Source organism: Triturus cristatus, chromosome 6 (genome assembly GCF_964204655.1).
Source record: "Triturus cristatus chromosome 6, aTriCri1.1, whole genome shotgun sequence".
In the NCBI taxonomy this organism is placed as follows: domain Eukaryota; kingdom Metazoa; phylum Chordata; class Amphibia; order Caudata; family Salamandridae; genus Triturus; species Triturus cristatus.
This window is the reverse complement of record NC_140589.1, coordinates 419,233,811-419,252,545: the sequence shown is the minus strand read 5'-3', so window position 1 is coordinate 419,252,545 and position 18,735 is coordinate 419,233,811.

Sequence of the window (18,735 nt, the reverse complement as noted above, 5' to 3'; positions counted from 1 at the left end):
TCTCAGTGCAGATGAAATGCTGCTTTTAGAGGAACACACTGATGTGCCAATAGTGCAGCAAGTGGCCTCTGGATTGCAGCCTCAGGCTAAAAGGCTTCCCATCTCAAGTGCTGAACTCTGGGCCGCCCCAAGCATGGGGCAGCTGGTGTTGCCTGCTTTTAGTGGTGTTGCAGGGTGTAGAGTAAATACTGAAATGTTTGCCTATAGTTTTTTTCAGTTGATTATGTATGATGTATTTTTGGATGAGATTGTTGAGCAGGCTAATTGGTATGCTGAACAGTATTTGATGGACACAGTGCCAGACTTAAGCCCCACTCTAAAGCTAGCCAGTGGGCTCCCACAAATCTGGATACATTTAAGAGGTTCTTGGGTTTAACTTTTTTGATGGGCTTCCTGTCATTGTCTTCATATTGGTCTAGTAGTCTCTTAATGGCAACGATTATGGTGCCGATCACGATCCGTTAAAAACCGGATACGAACCGTCGGACGGAGCATATTCTCCGTCCGACGCGTACCCGGTCGTCAAAATCTACCAACATGGAATTACGATTCGCACGGAAACACCATTTCAGTACGAATCGTACAAAACCCCGACCGACCAAAATAAACATACAAATGCGATCCGGGAAAGCGCCGACCTGACGTCGGGACGCACGCAGCCTGCCATTCACGAACCAGGAATTACGATTCGCACCGACGTCATCTCGCACGGTGAATATTTTCCGGCAGCCAAAAACTGCCGGGAAATCAGGACGACGCGAACAAGGAGTACCAGTACGCGACGGACAGACAGGACGAGGCGAACAAGGAGTACTCGTACGCGACGGACAGACATGGACCCGAACCTACGTGTCATCCCGGCCCTCATAGCAGTCGACCTCCTCTACAGGTTACGACGCAGACACCGCAGAAGGTCAGAACAACTAAGGGAGGGGGGAAAGGGGGGGGGGGGTGGCAGGACCAGGGCAGGCCACAAAACCCCCACCAAAGTCACACAGCACATATGCCCTGGACATACCTGACTCCCAGGCCCTGGTCACTACGAGGGGGTGGGGGCGTGTCCAGCTAAGCCAGCGACCGCCACAACGGAAGTTCTTGACGACGCGAACCGGCAACACAACCAGACAGGTATGTCCCGTACCCACGCCTTAAGAGCGTGGGAACGAGTCGTACCACGCCCACACCTACGTCACCCCAACAATGGCGGGACGGCTCGTACCCACGTGGCAAAGGCCTGGGTACGGCCCGCACAAGCATCACATAGCGTGGGGACGGATATGTACGGACCGTACTCCCACCCCGTATGCATGGAGCGTACCCCCAACCCCAACAGTGTAAGTACGACACGTACCCCCACCCGCGTATGCAAGGAGCGTACCCCCCATGCCAACAGTGTAAGTACGACACGTACCCCCACCCGCGTATGCAAGGAGCGTACCCCCACCCCAACAGTGTAAGTACAACCCGTACCCTCACCTCGAATGCATGGAGCGTACCCCCACCCCAACAGTGTAAGTACGACCCGTACCCTCACCTGCGTATGCAAGGAGCGTACCCCCCATGCCAACAGTGTAAGTACGACACGTACCCCCACCCGCGTATGCAAGGAGCGTACCCCCAACCCCAACAGTGTAAGTATGACCCATACCCCCACCCGCGTATGCAAGGAGCGTACCCCCATGCCAACAGTGTAAGTACGACACGTACCCCCACCCGTGTATGCAAGGAGCGTACCCCCCACCCCAACAGTGTAAGTACGACCCGTACCCCCACCCGCGTATGTATGAAGCGTACCCCCACCCCAACAGTGTAAGTACGACCCGTACCCTCACCTCAAATGCATGGAGCGTACCCCCACCCCAACAGTGTAAGTACGACCCGTACCCTCACCTCGAATGCATGGAGCGTACCCCCCATGCCAACATTGTACGTACGACACGTACCCTCACCCGCGGACGTATGGAGCGTACCCCCACCCCAACAGTGTAAGTACGACACGTACCCCCACCTCGAATGCATGGAGCGTACCCACATCCGTGTATGTCATGAGCGTACATATTGTGAAATAGGAGAGGTGGGTGCAGAGTCCTCCCAGCAGTGCCCTGAGACAGGAGGGGTGGGTGCAGAGTCCTCCCAGCAGTGCCCTGAGACAGGAGGGGTGTGTGCAGAGTCCTCCCAGCAGTGCCCTGAGACAGGAGGGGTGGGTGCCTATCACTCCCAGCAGTGCCCTGAGACAGGAGGGGTGGGGGCCTATCACTCCCAGCAGTGCCCTGAGACAGGAGGGGTGGGTGCCTATCACTCCCAGCAGTGCCCTGAGACAGGAGGGGTGGGTGCTGAGTCCTCCCAGCAGTGCCCTGAGACAGGAGGGGTGTGTGCAGAGTACTCCCAGCAGTGCCCTGAGACAGGAGGGGTGGGTGCAGAGTCCTCCCAGCAGTGCCCAGAGACAGGAGGGGTGGGTGCAGAGTCCTCCCAGCAGTGCCCTGAGACAGGAGGGGTGGGTGCAGAGCTCCCCGCAGTGCCCTGAGACAGGAGGGGTGGGTGCAGAGTCCTCCCAGCAGTGCCCTGAGACAGGAGGGGTGTGTGCAGAGTCCTCCCAGCAGTGCCCTGAGACAGGAGGGGTGGGTGCCTATCACTCCCAGCAGTGCCCTGAGACAGGAGGGGTGGGGGCCTATCACTCCCAGCAGTGCCCTGAGACAGGAGGGGTGGGTGCCTATCACTCCCAGCAGTGCCCTGAGACAGGAGGGATGTGTGCAGAGTCCTCCCAGCAGTGCCCAGAGACAGGAGGGGTGTGTGCAGAGTCCTCCCAGCAGTGCCCTGAGACAGGAGGGGTGGGTGCAGAGCTCCCCGCAGTGCCCTGAGACAGAAGGGGTGGGTGCAGAGTCCTCCCAGCAGTGCCCTGAGACAGGAGGGGTGGGGGCCTATCACTCCCAGCAGTGCCCTGAGACAGGAGGGGTGGGGGCCTATCACTCCCAGCAGTGCCCATGGAACGCAAAGGGTGGAGTAGCCACAGATACCATGCCCACAAATGTCAGTCAGGTGCACAAAGACCCTGCAGTACATGTACCACATGTGTGCGAGGCTGGGAGTATACGCATGCATAGGGCCAAAAAGAAAACATGTACACATGAAGTCAAGTCAATAGTCCACATACACAAGTACAATGACTACCAAGGATGCCACGAATGATGCAGGTGGAGAATGGCTCAGCATGCATGTGCAAAGTTGAACAAGTCCGTCACACACCCAGCTAATGTACACACAGCTCGGCGCTAAATATTGGGAACACCCTGCAGGGAAGAAGTCAGGGTACACAGAGGAAGGAAAACACCTTGGGACAATTGCAACATGCAGCAACTGCTTACATGAATTGAGAAAGCTAGCTAACACCGTGTGATGGCACACAGATCCCATGGTCCCCCCTATGAGCAGCACACTACTACATTTCCCACACACCCAACACATGAACACCACCCACAACCATGTAGCAGCCCCACCGACAGCAATGCCAGCAAAGCAGGAGTGTTCCAAGGGCAAAAAATAAATAGCTTTATTCAGCATGATCCAAAAACTGGTATGTAGTAAGTTCAATATTTACAAAGCCCATAGGGCAGTCAAGGAGTCACAGCTGGATGGGGGACACAGTGGGATGCGTGTCCCCTAGCTTGCCTGCACAGTTACAAGCCGTTGTCTTCCACAGGGGTGAGGGCATCAAGTGGGGGGGAAGGAACAGGCACCGCAGGGACAGGAGGGCGAAGGGTAGGCGACGTGGGTGCAGGGATGGAGGACTCCACCACAGGGGGTGGGGCAGGGCCAAAGGTGGATTCTAGGAGCGCGCTGCACACCTCGGCAAGGTCCTCCAGGGACTCCCCTGCACCCGAAGGCACCACAGGCCCCAAGGAGGGGGGGTCAGAAGGATGGGTCGCAGCGCCACTGGGGGAGGGTGTGGACAGGGGGGGGACTCAAGCACCCTGACCATGGACTTCCTTGACCGCTTGCGGGGTGGTGTCACTGTGGGGCTCAGGGACAGAGCGGCCATGAAGGAGTCTTTGGGGGAGATGTGGCCAGGAGAGCTGAGGGGAGGGGATTTGGAGGGAGTGGATTGGGTGGAATGCGGACTCCCACTCTGGCTGCGTGTCACACGTTTGCCCCCCGACCCAGTGGGTGTGCCTACTTCACCCTGTGTGTGCGTGTCAGGAGGTGTGCGTCGGACCTTCCATGCTGGTGTGGTGCCTGTGTGTGTTGTGGTGGGTGCATGCTTACGTCTGTGTGTATGTGGGACAGGCATGGGAGTGGGAAGTGTAGAAGGAGCAGGGGTAGGGGGTGGGACGTAGCGCTGCAGGAGACCCACTGCTGCAGTCAGTGTGGAGTCTATGGACCTCAGCAAGTTGCGTTGGTCAGCCTGCGATGAATGAATGCCCTCCAAGTATGCCTCCATGTTGTTGAGGACCTGGCTGTGGGCATGGAGGACATTAAGGATCGCAGTCTGACCAATCTGCAACTGCCGCTGAATGTCCACAGACTCAGCATTGGCGGCAGCAGTGGAGAGGGGGGCAGGGGGTGAGGTGCCTGGCAGGAAGGAGACATGTGGTGACCGGGCACGTTGGGAAGGGACACGAGCAAGTGGGAGGCGGCTGATGCCAATGGAGGGGGCGGTGCGAGATGTAGGGCTGCTGTCAGATGGTGGTGCAGCCACCGCCCACTCGGAGAGATCATCCTCGGACCCGTCAGCTTCATACTCTGTTGTGCCAGTCGACAGGTCCCCGGGTTCACTCTCCTCCGCCTCTGTCCCACTCGAAGTGCCAGGCACGATGCCACCGCTGGCACTGGTGCTCGGTCCCTCCGCGCCGTCTGTGTCCATGTCTCCCTCCATGTCCCCCGACGATGCTGTGGGCAGGGTGAAGAGACAGAAATTAATCATACACCTGTATACATATGTCACATGAGTCAAATCTACTTAGGTCACAGTGCATAGCCTGAAACAAAGGAAGAGTTACAACTACAAAACAAGGTACATATGTAGGCCCTGCAAGACACAGTTGTGTGACCCACCATGCCATGGAAAAACTATGGAGAGCATGACACAATAGCAAATGAGATGACATGGAATTTTGACTGAGGAGCAAGGCCCTGGGGACAATTCAGCACTGCATCTGCACCACACAGCGTGGCAGGCAATAGGGATGAGCAGGGACCACATCCAGGAACTAGAGGCACATGCAGCATAGGTAATACTGATAACATGCCCACCCTGACTGGCACAATGCACCTTTAGTGTATGTCCAGACAAACATCACACACTGGCCAGTCCTAGCAAGGAGATGACAGGTCTTGACATGTAGGCCATGCCCGCACCACCCACCCCCTACATGAGACAAATCTGTGGAGACACAGGAAGCACTTACATCTCTTAGTCAGGGTGAAATACACATGGGATGCAAAACTTCAATATTGCACACAAACTACCCAAGGTGCGCCTGTCCAAATAATCATGTACAAATGGGCATCATCAGATGATTGCAACAAGACACAAAGGCAATGGCCACGGTGAGTATGTATTTGGAAAATCAGGTCAGGCTGGACAGTGGACACTTGTAATACATCTCACGTCAATATACATGGTGCCAGGGGACAATGGCACAGAGCACGACCTATGCTGTAGACACAGAGATTGTCGACATTCTCGGATTACACACATGATACCTAGGAAAAGATGCCCCTGGGGACAGTAGTGGCCACACAACTCCATGCTCCTGAATGGGAATGACTGCAACACACGCTAACATCCCTGCACTATGCGTAACGCACAATCATGCACATCATGTCACAGGCCACCACATGGGACATGCCTGCTGGAAGGCCTCGCACTCGAGAGATTAACTCCCATGTCTGGAATCAGCATTAGTGCCAACTGACATGGAACCCACAAGTCCAGAACTGGACTGGGCACAGGCAAGGTCACTAAACCTGTAACACACCACCCCCACACATGATGCTGCAGGCATTGTACACTTGGAGAAGGTGTCAGGCTACATAACCTTGTGATGGAGTGACTACACACAGACCAGGGAACACATTGCAAGGAGGGGAAGGGAGGCAGGAGAGCCCTGCAACACTGTGGGTAACAGGATCTGCACAGTACCATAAACCCTGGAAGTGTATCCATGGAACAGTGCACTTACAAATGCTGGTGAAACACAACAAACACACACATGTACCTACCCCCTTCCGGCTGCTGCATCTCCTGTAGGCGCCTGTCCAAGTCATGAAAGACCACCGCCAGCACACGTTTCTGGATGTAGGAGAGACGGCGGCGCCCGCGGTTCTTATGGCTTTCAGGTGAGTCCCCCAGCAGGACCTGTGCGATCCTCCGCGTCCAGCACCGGATATCCTGCCAGCGTTTCCTCACCTGGGACAGGCGCCGCTTCCGACCATCCGCACGCCTCACGGCGCTGACGGCGTCCAGCCATATCTTCTCCTTGGCAGAGGCGTCTACCTGTGAGGATGGACAAGTGACACTACATCAATACACCTGGCACATGTCACAGGGACACAGATTAGAACACATTTGCTGTTTACAACAAGGCATAGTATGCATCCAACGCATTGCACCTTTGTCATAGGGACATGATCCTCTGGGGGAAGGCCAAAAGCAGTACGTGCCATTGAAAGGACACAGGTGGAATGAGGGCAACTACACAATCAATGATCCAGGCTCACACTGTGCATCACACCCACCCCTCCTGTCTCAGGGCACTGCTGGGAGTGATAGGCACCCACCCCTCCTGTCTCAGGGAACTGCTGGGAGGACTCTGCACACACCCCTCCTGTCTCAGGGCACTGCTGGGAGGACTCTGCACCCACCCCTCCTGTCTCAGGGCACTGCTGGGAGGACTCTGCACACACCCCTCCTGTCTCAGGGCACTGCTGGGAGGACACTGCACCCACCCCTCCTGTCTCAGGGCACTGCTGGGAGTGATAGGCACCCACCCCTCCTGTCTCAGGGCACTGCTGGGAGGACTCTGCACACACCCCTCCTGTCTCAGGGCACTGCTGGGAGGACTCGCACCCACCCCTCCTGTCTCAGGGCACTGCTGGGAGTGATAGGCACCCACCCCTCCTGTCTCAGGGCACTGCTGGGAGTGATAGGCACCCACCCCTCCTGTCTCAGGGCACTGCTGGGAGACATCAGGCATTCCCCCCCCTAGGACCCCCCCTACAGTACATAGCATGTGTGTCACACCTGGACACAATGGCAGAAGTCACAGTCACAAAAAAGGGACACAGTCTGTGCCAGTGGACACTGCACTCACCTGATAACCTGGTCGCCCATACAGCATGGGGTACCGTGGGAGGATCACATCCACCAAAGCCATGTTCTCCTCCAGGGTGAATAGCTGTGACCTCTCCACAGCCCTTGACATGGTTCCAGGGAATCAGCAGCAGCAGCTGGGTCATGGAATACAGAGATGTGCAGGCAAGTGCTCCCTCATGGGACCTGGCTGCCTAATATCTGCCTTGCTGGCCCATCTCATGCACAGGAGTACAGAGTGATTGGTCACTCACATTTGCATCCTATGTTTCCTCCAATCCCTTCAAACCTAGCAGTCTGTGGGTTCTCAATCTGTTTTTTCTCCTGCATGATGTCAGCCCCACAAACACATTGCAACAAAGTAGATTCATTCCAACTGACTTCTGCCGTGCAGCTTCCTGAACAAATTCAAAATTTGAACTTGGTCTCCATGACAACCAGCATGCATGTAGGCCTTAATACTTGTCCCTCATGTGTCCCCTATGGAATTTGGAGCTTCACACACAGGTACGGTGCGTTCCGGGGCCCTAGGGCACCCCAAATGCATAGCAACGGCCCGTACACGCGTGCCTACGTTCACTATCACTATGGGTGTCCTCGCGTATGCGTACTCGTAGTGGTACGGGCCGTACACGCGCCTGTACGCTCCCTATCACTACGTGTACGCATACGCGAGAACACCCATAGTGATATGGAGCGTACAGGCGTGTGTACGGTCCGTACCACTACGAGTACGCATACGCAAGAACACCCATAGTGGTAGGGCCGTACACGCGCCTGTACGCTCCATATCACTATGGGTGTTCTCGCGTATGCGTACACGTAGTGATAGGGAGCGTACAGGCGCGTGTACGGCCCGTACCACTATGTGTACGCATACGCGAGGACACCCAGAGTGATAGGGAGCGTACAGGCGCGTGTACGGCCCGTACCACTACGAGTACGCATACGCGAGGACACCCATACTGATAGGGAGCGTACAGGCGCGTGTACGGCCCGTACCACTACGAATACGCATACGCGAGGACACCCATACTGATAGGGAGCGTACAGGCGCGTGTACGGCCCTACCACTATGGGTGTTCTTGCGTATGCGTACTCGTAGTGGTACGGACCGTAAACATGCCTGTACGCTCACCATCACGATGGGTACACATACGGCAGCACTCCCATAGTGATATTGGAACATACACAGGCCCTCTTAGCAGCAGTACGGCGGTTTTCACACATCACAGTGGTGACAGGCAGCACACAGGAAGGAATAGGGCGGACATACTTGTCCATGGATGGACATCAAGGCATTGTCTGTGCATTACTACATGTGTGGGGCACAGGTGTGACAGGCTGTGATGTGGAACATTACTCCTGAGTCGAGAAGGCACCAGATGTATGATGAGATGTGTACAGATGTAATGTGTGACGGTGCAATGTGTGCCAGGCATGCCCTTGACTCCTTTGACATGTGTGCATGTCGTACTGCACACTTTGGATGAGCGTCACTGGCATGGCACGGACACCAACACACGGAAGTATCCCCTGATGCCCGGTACAGGGGTTACCACACCTGACTTGTCACTACCCACGGTGCACGATGTGACTATGTCATGTATGTGTGGGGGCTTCCCATTAGGTTGATGTTGGAGCACCCTCAAAAGCTGCAGCTGTTGCAGCAACCAACATGTGTATGTGTGTAGATTGACATTGGACACTGTTCCGCACACCATGCCACATGTGGTATCGGATGTGAGGTGCGTATGTATGCATGGGACACGGAGTAGTGTGACAAGGACATGTCTGCATCCTCTCAATGAATGTGTGGTGAGTCATGACATGTGCACCTTCATGGCAAGGTGTGTGGGCTGTCCTAGTGTAATGTCATGTGACCTGTGGCTCTAGTGTTCCGCTACCAGTCTCTGCAATCGGCATCCTACTTCTGCTGATGTGTGGGTGTATGTCACTCCTGTGTTGCGTCTGGCTGTTCACTTGCACTGGGACACAGCTAATCCCATGGCATGGCATGTGGAGGTTCTCAATCTCCGTGTGTAGCTGGGTCTTGGTAGGAGTGTCAGCTGCCAGCCATACGTGTCCAGGGCATGTGGCACATACCTGACTCCGTATGTAGCATATGTGTATAGACAGATTAACATGTGCTCAGTACAAATTATTTGTTGTTGTGGGGCACTCACTCTTCCTTGTCACTTCCAAATTACTGCAGAGCGCCGCCTCTTCCCCGAGCAATTCCGGACTTGGCTGCCATGCGGGAGAATGATCGTATCCGGTGCTACCGCTTCCCCCAACGGTTGATTCTGGAGTTGACGGCGAGACTGGCACCACACCTGCAACCGCTGCACAGGTATCCTACGGCACTGACACCCAAGCTGAAGGTAATGGCAGCCCTACATTTTCTAGCCACGGGTACCTTTCAAAATACCATAGCTCATGTTGGTGGATCAAACCCGGATCTGTTGACTGGGTGTGAGTGTTTGATTGGTTCTGATGCTCCGTCCATCACCACCCCCTTTTGTACCGCTTTGTTCGCCATAAGTTGGCAGGGTATGCTCAGACGTGAGTCCCTTGCTCACTTTGCCACTGGATTCAAGCAAGCCTGGCTGAAGACGGCTGAAATGCCAGAAACCGGTCCTAGTAAGCTTGTTTCCGGTCCAGGGAAGGCATGGCTTGGCAGTTCGGGCTGGACTGTTCCCATGAGGCACAGGGTCAGACTGATTTGCATATGGCCATGTCTGAACTGGGGTGGCAGAGTGGGCTAAAGAACGGTGATGGATCAAACCCGGATCGGTTGACTGGGTGTGAGTGTTTGATTGGTTCTGATGCTCCGTCCATCACCACCCCCTTTTGTACCGCTTTGTTCGCCATAAGTTGGCAGGGTATGCTCAGACGTGAGTCCCCTGCTCACTTTGCTCCGTCCATCACCACCCCCTTTTGTACCGCATGTCCCAGAGCATGTTCTGCCGAGTGCTGCATGATTTCTTGGAGGCCATGTTGATTTACCTGGATGACTTAATCAAGTTCCCAACCCCTGAACAGTTGACTGGGGTCAAGCGTGGATTCTATGCCCTGGGAGGGATGCCCCATGTCATTGGGTCCATAGATGGGACCACACGCACAGGAGGTAGCGTACCGCAATCGGAAGCACTACCACTCCATCAATGCCCTTGTGGTGTGTCTGTCCAACATGGTGATTTCACATGTCTGTGCTCGTTTTCCAGGATCAGCACACGATGCCTACATCATGAGGCGTAGCAGGGTGCCTGAAATGATGATGCAGCTGCGCAACGAACGAGCATGTGTTGTTGGTGGGTACAGTCTGTCTGTCCTGTATTTTGCATAGCCTACCAGCACGACAGCTTCACCAGTTCTAACGATGTCCATGTGCTTCCCATGTAGGGGACGCTGGCTATCCCAACATGCCATGGCTGCTCACACCTCTCCGCAACCCCATCACGCCGGCCCAGCTCCGCTACAACACCGCCCATGGCCGGACAAGGCGAGTGATAGAGAGGACGTTTGGCCTGCTGAAGAGCCGATTTAGGTGCCTCCACAAGACCGGCGGCGCGCTCCCATATGCCCCTGCGAAGGTCTGCAAAATCTTCATGGTCTGCTGCATGCTGCACAACATGGCAGTTGAGAAAGCTGTGCCACTCATCCTGGATCAAGATGACGAGGACCATCCACCCGTGGAGGACGAAGGGCTTGGCAATGGGGCTAGTGATGTGGAGGATGTGGAGCCACAAGAGGACATCCGGACTCGGCTCATACGCGACTTCTTTGCTTAGTGGTGAGTACCAGTGTCTGAGTGTGCACACATTGCTCCACGTGTGGCATGTGTTGTGATGTGTGTCTCCACCTGCATGTATGGCACGTGAGTCAGAGGTGTGTGTGGGTGTGTCACTGGAGTGATGGTGGCAGTGATGGTTGTATTTCCCCAGTCATAATTGTGAACTAGCATGGTGTCATCCATACATGTGTCGAGTACATGCACATGCAAGTGGCTGTGCTTTTTGTGGCTGACTTCTTGTGTGTCTCTCATCCCCAGGTACTTGCGCATGCCGTCTGCTGGTTGCATTGTTGTGGCACTGCTATTCCTCATGGACACGTCATCGTGTGCTGACTCAGCGTTACACGCACGGACAAGTTTGGAAGTCTCCTTAGGGTAAGGGATGCATCAGGGGTGTATTGGGTGTGGCAGTTGTTCACGATGTATGCACACTGCCCCTGTCGATGTTTGGTTCCTCAGCAGCCATGTAGCATCACCATGGGACACGACATGCAGCTGTGTACACCTGAATAGATGGTCTGACTGGTTGACAGTCATCAGTGATGGGAGAGTGGATTGTGATGATGGCATCAATGTGTGTAACACTGCCCTTGGACACATACGGTTTGCATTGGCTTGACATGGTGTGGGACTTCTACATCAGCGGATCAATGGTGTATGGCAGTCTCTCCGTGAGCAGCTGTGGGTGTTTAGCTGTTGGCCGACAATTGTGTGCCAGTTCCATGGCTATCACGCATTTGTGCTGCAGAAGGGGGGTGCCAGTGTTGGACCCACATGTTACTCCACATGAAGTGTTCATGTGTACTTCAAGTTGCCTCTGCAATCCCGAAAACATGACTAATAAATGTGTCCCTATGCCTCCAAAGTGCCTCTTCTCAGTCAATGCTGGTGTGTTGCCACGGTGCATCCAGCATGTCTGGCATGGTTTTCCCTGATAGTGGCTATGTGTCTATGTGTCGAGTAGCAAGATGCAAGCTGTGTGTGTGGGCTGAGACTGTGTATTGTGCATCATGTCCATGACTGTGTGGGTATTGTGACATGTGCCATCCCCATGCATCCAACGTTGGCCAGGCCCCCATTCTCTGCATCCACCGGAATCAAGTTTGCAGGACATGGTTCTGCCACCTGTCTACACATACCTGGGTGCCCCCCAAGACACTGGACTGGATCCCTGACCTCTGCGCATGACTGTTGCTGTACGCAATGTGTCTGTCAGCACGGTTGTGCGGCCACCCCCTCAGCTGGTTGGGCCCATCACGGGTGTGTATGGTGCTCCATGTCTGTCTTGCCCAATACACTGTGACCTGTGTGTCCTGTGCCAGACTCAGGCCCCAGGGTGTGGATGGTTGAAGTCAAAAGAGAACTCAGGCATGTTTAGACTTTACAAGACACATGTAAGGTAATAATGCAACCAGCAGGCATCTTCTCTTCATGGTGTGAATTTTTATTTTTGTGGGGGGTGGGGGGGTATGACGTGAGGGGCTTTCCGGGAGTTTGGAATCCAAAGTTCAGTAGGGGAGTTGGTGTCCTTGCCATTGGAAATCCTCAGAGTCCATGCCACAGTCTTTGTCAACATTGGTCAGACAGTGACCAGCATGGCCATGTGGCAGAGAATGTCTCTTGATGCTGTGATGCTGTTGCTCCAGTGGGCCAGGTGCCAGGCCAGGTGTCCTGGGAGATGGTGATGTAGCGCCGACCCTCACGGTCCTTTCCGTGGATGACCCGGCCTCCTGCGGGGACCCTCAGAAGCAGGCCGTGACGATGTTTGGGATGCTCCATCGGATGTTTCCTCCTCCTCCTGATCCCTCCCTGTGGGTGGTGATGTTCTACGCCTTCTGGCACAGGGAGGGTTGCCCATGTTGTCGGCCATCCGACGGAGTGTATTGTGAATCCCCTGGAACACCGTCACGAGCTCAGCCTGTCTGTCCTCCATCCTCCGTTGGTGTTGCAGTAGACAGGCATGTTGCTGGGCCTGCTGGGTCTTTATCTCATCGAGGGTCCCCTTCATCTCATTGAGGGTGGACACAACCTGGGCCATGCCCGTGGTGTCCTGCCGGTATGTGTCCAGGATGTTACGGACATGGGAATATACCGGTTCCCCAGCCAACTGGTCAGGCTGGCGCCTCCGCCGTCCTCCACTCCCACCCCCCCTGCCCACTTGCACCTGGCCTGCCCTTGTGGGCACATCGGGTCTCCGGGACCCCTGAGGGGTGGCATTGACGTTGTCGCCTGCCTCCTCCTGGGTGCCCGGGACACCGTGTCCCTCCTGGCCAGCCTGGCTGCTTTGTGGTGGTGGGGCAGGGATCCTGGGTGTCTCCTGGGATGTGGCAGGAGTGGGGGTGGTGGTTGGCCCAGTTGTACCTGACGCAGGTGCTGCAGGTGGTTGGACACCAGAGGGGCCAGGTTGGTCGGGGTCGTCCACAGAGTGGTGAGAGTCGTCGCTGCCGGTGGGATCGGCCTCCCGCAGATCCGGGTCCTGTGAGTCTTCCCCCCCAGTGTTGGGGGGTGAACCACGAGGTTGACCTGTGTGTGAGAGAGACAATGTTAATTTTGGTCCATGCAACATCCATGTTTCATCAGTTTCAAAGTTGGCACATTTCCTCTTGGAATTAGGATCTGTCTTGCATTCCACTCACAGTGCACTTGTGCATGGGTGTGTCCCTTGGGCACCACTTTGGCCCCTTTAACTATGTGTGGCACAGTCTTACTTGCTGCGTCAAGTGTGACTGCAGTCAGCAGTGGAGTGGGCAGGTGTGGCGAGCCATGCATTGGCGACTTCCGTGTAGCACTGTACATGTGCACATGGAGTGGATCCACACACTTATATAATGCAGGTAGCTGTCGTTGTGCTCGTGAACAGGTTGTGACATGGCCCTGTGTTTTGCCATGGAGAAGAGGGGGGGTTCTGGCACTGGCCACCCTTGGCTACATGCACGCAGTCTACCTGCTGACGAGCAGACATTCCCACACATCACACGGCTGATTTGCTCTCCCTGTGTCTCCCTCCCTCTCTGTCCCCCTCTCCCTCCCTCCGTGTGTCAGCCTCCTCCCTCTGTCCGTGTCCCTGTGTCTCCCTCCCTCTCTGTCCCCCTCTCCCTCCCTCCGTGTGTCAGCCTCCTCCCTCTGTCCATGTCCCTGTGTCTCCCTCCCTCTCTGTCCCCCTCTCCCTCCCTCCGTGTGTCAGCCTCCTCCCTCTGTCCGTGTCCCTGTGTCTCCCTCCCTCTCTGTCCCCCTCTCCCTCCCTCCGTGTGTCAGCCTCCTCCCTCTGTCCGTCTCCCTGTGTCTCCCTCCCTCTCTGTCCCCCTCTCCCTCCCTCCGTGTGTCAGCCTCCTCCCTCTGTCCGTGTCCCTGTGTCTCCCTCCCTCTCTGTCCCCCTCTCCCTCCCTCCGTGTGTCAGCCTCCTCCCTCTGTCCGTGTCCCTGTGTCTCCCTCCCTCTCTGTCCCCCTCTCCCTCCCTCCGTGTGTCAGCCTCCTCCCTCTGTCCCTCTCCCTGTGTCTCCCTCCCTCTCTGTCCCCCTCTCCCTCCCTCTCTATCCCCCTCTCCCTCCCTCTGTGTGTCACCCTCTGTCACCTCAGCCCAGCTTCCTGGGCACACACTGTTAGCAGATCTTTGAATGGCCCTTGGCTTGTTGATGTGAGTTTGTTTCTGATCTCCAGGCACCCATTGGGTGTAGTGTGTGTCTCGGCCCTGCTGCTGTGGTGGTGTGTGCTGCCACTCTTTCACAATGTTGGCTGTTCATTAGCTGCTGTCATGTGCAAAACAGTGCCTTCACCCCCATGTGTTGATGCAAGGCGTCCGCCATTTGCTGGCGAGTCTTTCCTGTGTGGGAACACACTGTTTGTCTGGCTGTGACCTAGGCCATATGGGCAGAGGGCATTGTTGTCTGCTTCTGAGTTGCACTATGTGAATTTTGGGGCCCACCCTCCCGCCATCCGGGTTACCGTGTCATGTGTTGGTGTCTTCTGTGGCCTGTGACTTGACATTGTCCAGCTGGGTGCATGGGGCATGGTGGCGGCAGTGGCATGTGCGTGTTCATGGAGTGTGGTTGAGTCATGCGATAGCTTGGGGTGGTTGCGTGCCTGTTTGTGATTTTGGTTGTGGATGACGTTCCCCCCATGTGAGGTGCGTTGTTTTTGTACTCACCCGGGTCTCGGAGTCCTCCTAATCCTTCGACTGCCTCCACCGGCAGTATGGCCATCACCCTCTCCTCCCAGGGATGGTAGTGTACGGGTCTGCGGGACGGCCCTCCTCCAGTGACGTTGGCCTGGTTGTGTTCATCCAGCATCTTGGCTCGGAGCCTCCTCCGCAGATCGTACCACCTGGCTTGGCATTCCTGCTTGTTCCTTCTGGTGTCCGCAACAGCATTCACAGCATCGACGATGGTCTGCCACATGGCTGTTTTTGCTGCAATGCTGGTCTGTCTGACCAATGTTCCAAAGAGCTGTGGCTCGACTCTGAGGATTTCATCGACAAGGACCTCTAACTCTCGGTTACTGAACTTTGGATTCTTGTTAGTGGGCATGGTGAGGGGTGTGGGTGTGGATGGTGGGGGGTGTGTGTGGATGGTTGTGGGTGTGTGGGTGTGGTTGTGCAGGTGTGTGTGTATGTGAATGTGATGAGGGGGTGTTTATGAAGGTGGTTGTGTGAAGGTGTGCAAGTGTAAGGTGTGGTGAAGCTTGTAGTATGGTGCTGTAGGTTGTCTGTGGTGTCTGGCAGCAGTGAGTCTGTTGCAAAGGCTCATGGTTTGTGTGTGTGGGCCCTTTTTATTGGTCCATTGGTGGGTGTGGCTGTGTTTGAAGTTTGGGTGGGTGTGTTATAAGGAGTGGTGGTGTTTTGGGCCTCTGTTTGTTTTTGGCAGTTGCAGGTCAGTGAATGTGTTTTTTTAGTGGTTGTTGGACATGTTTTGTGGCTTTGTGCCATTCGAATGGTGTATTCTTGTGTTGTTTTGGTTTGTCCTGGTTGTGTACGTGCGTTTTTAGCGTGTGTACGGTGTGTACATGGGCCATTTGGTTGTACAGTGCTGTCCTTGTGTGTGGCTTGGTACGACTCGTACATGCGGTTGTGATGTTGGGGCCTGGGGTGCGCTCCGTACTTAGGAGGTTGTGGTGCGGGTGCGACTCTGACGTACACGGGTGTACATACAGGGGGGTACGACACGTACAGGGGTGTACATACACGGGGGTACGACCCGTACAGGGGTGGGGGTACGACTCGAACGTACAGGGGTGTACATACATGGGGGTAGGACATGTACAGGGGTGGGGGTACGACTCGAACGTACAGGGGTGTACATACACGGGGGTGGGACACGTACACGGGTGGGGGTACGACTCAAACATACAGGGGTGTACATACACGGGGGTAGGACACGTACAGGGGTGGGGGTACGACTCGAACATACAGGGGTGTACATACACGGGGGTGGGACACGTACACGGGTGGGGGTACGACTCGAACGTACAGGGGTGTACATACACGGGGATACGACACGTACAGGGGTGGGGGTACGACTCGAACGTACAGGGGTGTACATACACGGGGGTGGGACACGTACAGGGGTGGGGGTACGACTCGGACGTACAGGGGTGTACATACACGGGGTAGGACACGTACAGGGGTGGGGGTACGACTCGAACGTACAGGGGTGTACATACACGGGGGTACGACATGTACAGGGGTGGGGGTACGACACGAACGTACAGGGGTGTACATACACGGGGGTGGGACACGTACACGGGTGGGGGTACGACTCGAACGTACAGGTGTGTACATACACGGGGGTACGACACGTACAGGGGTGGGGGTACGACTCGAACGTACAGGGGTGTACATACACGGGGGTGGGACACGTACACGGGTGGGGGTACGACTCGAACGTACAGGGGTGTACATACACGGGGGTAGGACACGTACAGGGGTGTACATACACGGGTGGGGGTGTACATACACGGGGGTACGTCTCGGACGTACGGGGGCTGGGGGGAGTGTTGGGCGCGTATGCGGGCACATGTCTCCATGGTTGCTATGGGAGTTAGGTGCGGACGGTGTTTTTTCCATACGGTTGTGACATCGGACGCACGGGATGGATCGTGAATACTCGGTCGGACTTGACTTTTCACATTTGTAAGGTAAATCGTCCGAGGACGTGTCGGACACATTTTCCGACCCGAGTACGTGTGGGGAATAATTCCCAAGGCGGTTCGTATGGACTTTTTCCCATGCGAATCGTAATTGGCAGTTTGTACGGCACTTGTACGATTCGTACGGTAAAAAGACCGGATACGAGTCGTACGGGGAATTCTTTTACCGGATCGTAATCGGCACCTATATGTCCTGCAACTATGAGTTGCAATCGCTTTTTGCTTCTGCTTCAGATGCTGCCTTTTGTTGATAATGAATTAGCATTGCCACAAGATCACCCTGATTGTGACCGTCTTTTTAAGATTTGATCACTTTGTAGACAGATTTTCAGAGATCTATATTCCAGGGAACCAAATAGCTGTGGATGAGTCTTTGGTCCTGTTCAAGAGCTGGTTGGTCTTTAGGCAGTGCATTCCTAGCCAGAGGGAACGTTCTGGAATTAAAATGTATATGCTGTCTGAGTGTATTACTGGATATGTCTATAATTTCAGGGTGTACACCGGTATAGATTCCAGTATTGACCCCTCTGGTTGTCTGTCCACTTTCACAGTTAGTGAGAAAATTGTGTGGGAACTTGGTTGAGGACTTTTAAACAAAGGCCATCATTTACACATAGATAACTTCTACACTAGTGTGCAATTATTCAGGGAATTGTTCAAAGTGGCCACTGTTGCTTGGGGCACAATCTGCTCTAATCGTGCAGGTTAACCATAAGAGATTGTTTGTAAAAAACTTAAGAAGGGACAGTGCAGTGCCTTGCATAGCGATAAGCTTCTAGCTGTGAAATTTTATGTCAGTAGTGATGTCTACATGCGGATTATGATTTATGATGAAAGTAATTCACCAGTGACTGTTTCGGGTTAGGTTGATGAAGTGCACACTCCTGCAAATGGATGGTGTAGATAGAGTGGATCAGAGGTTGGAAACTTACACTGCTGTTCGTAAGGTTTACTTTTGGTATATGATGTTGCTGTCCATCTATTTAATTTAGTGACCTTCAATGCATTTTTTGTATTCAAGGATTGCTCTCCAGGGTCAGAGATGGCATTTGTTCAGTTTCAGCATCCTGTAATAGGCTGATTATTTTACTGGAACAGGCAAGAGTTCCTAGAGTTGCAGTGGTGGAGGGTGTGGCTAGATTGAAAGATTACCGCTTTCCTGATCACATTCCTCTCACAAAAGACTCTTCTGCTGAGAAATGTAGAGTCTGTACCCGGAGAGGTGTGGAATGAAACTCATTTGTACTACGTCGATTGTCCTTCCAATCCTCAGCTCTGTGTGACCATATGTTTCAAATTGTACCTCAATCAAAAGAATTTTTGGTTGCAACCATGACCCTAAAAGAAAACAAACAAGTCCTCATTGTTTTATATTTTTTGGTCAGATTTCTAGGTTGGCATTTGTGTGATGTATTTAGTTAGAGCTGTTGTGTTTGCAGTTATAGTTTTGTATCTACTTCCAATTGTTTTGTGTTTTCTTTTTTGTTGA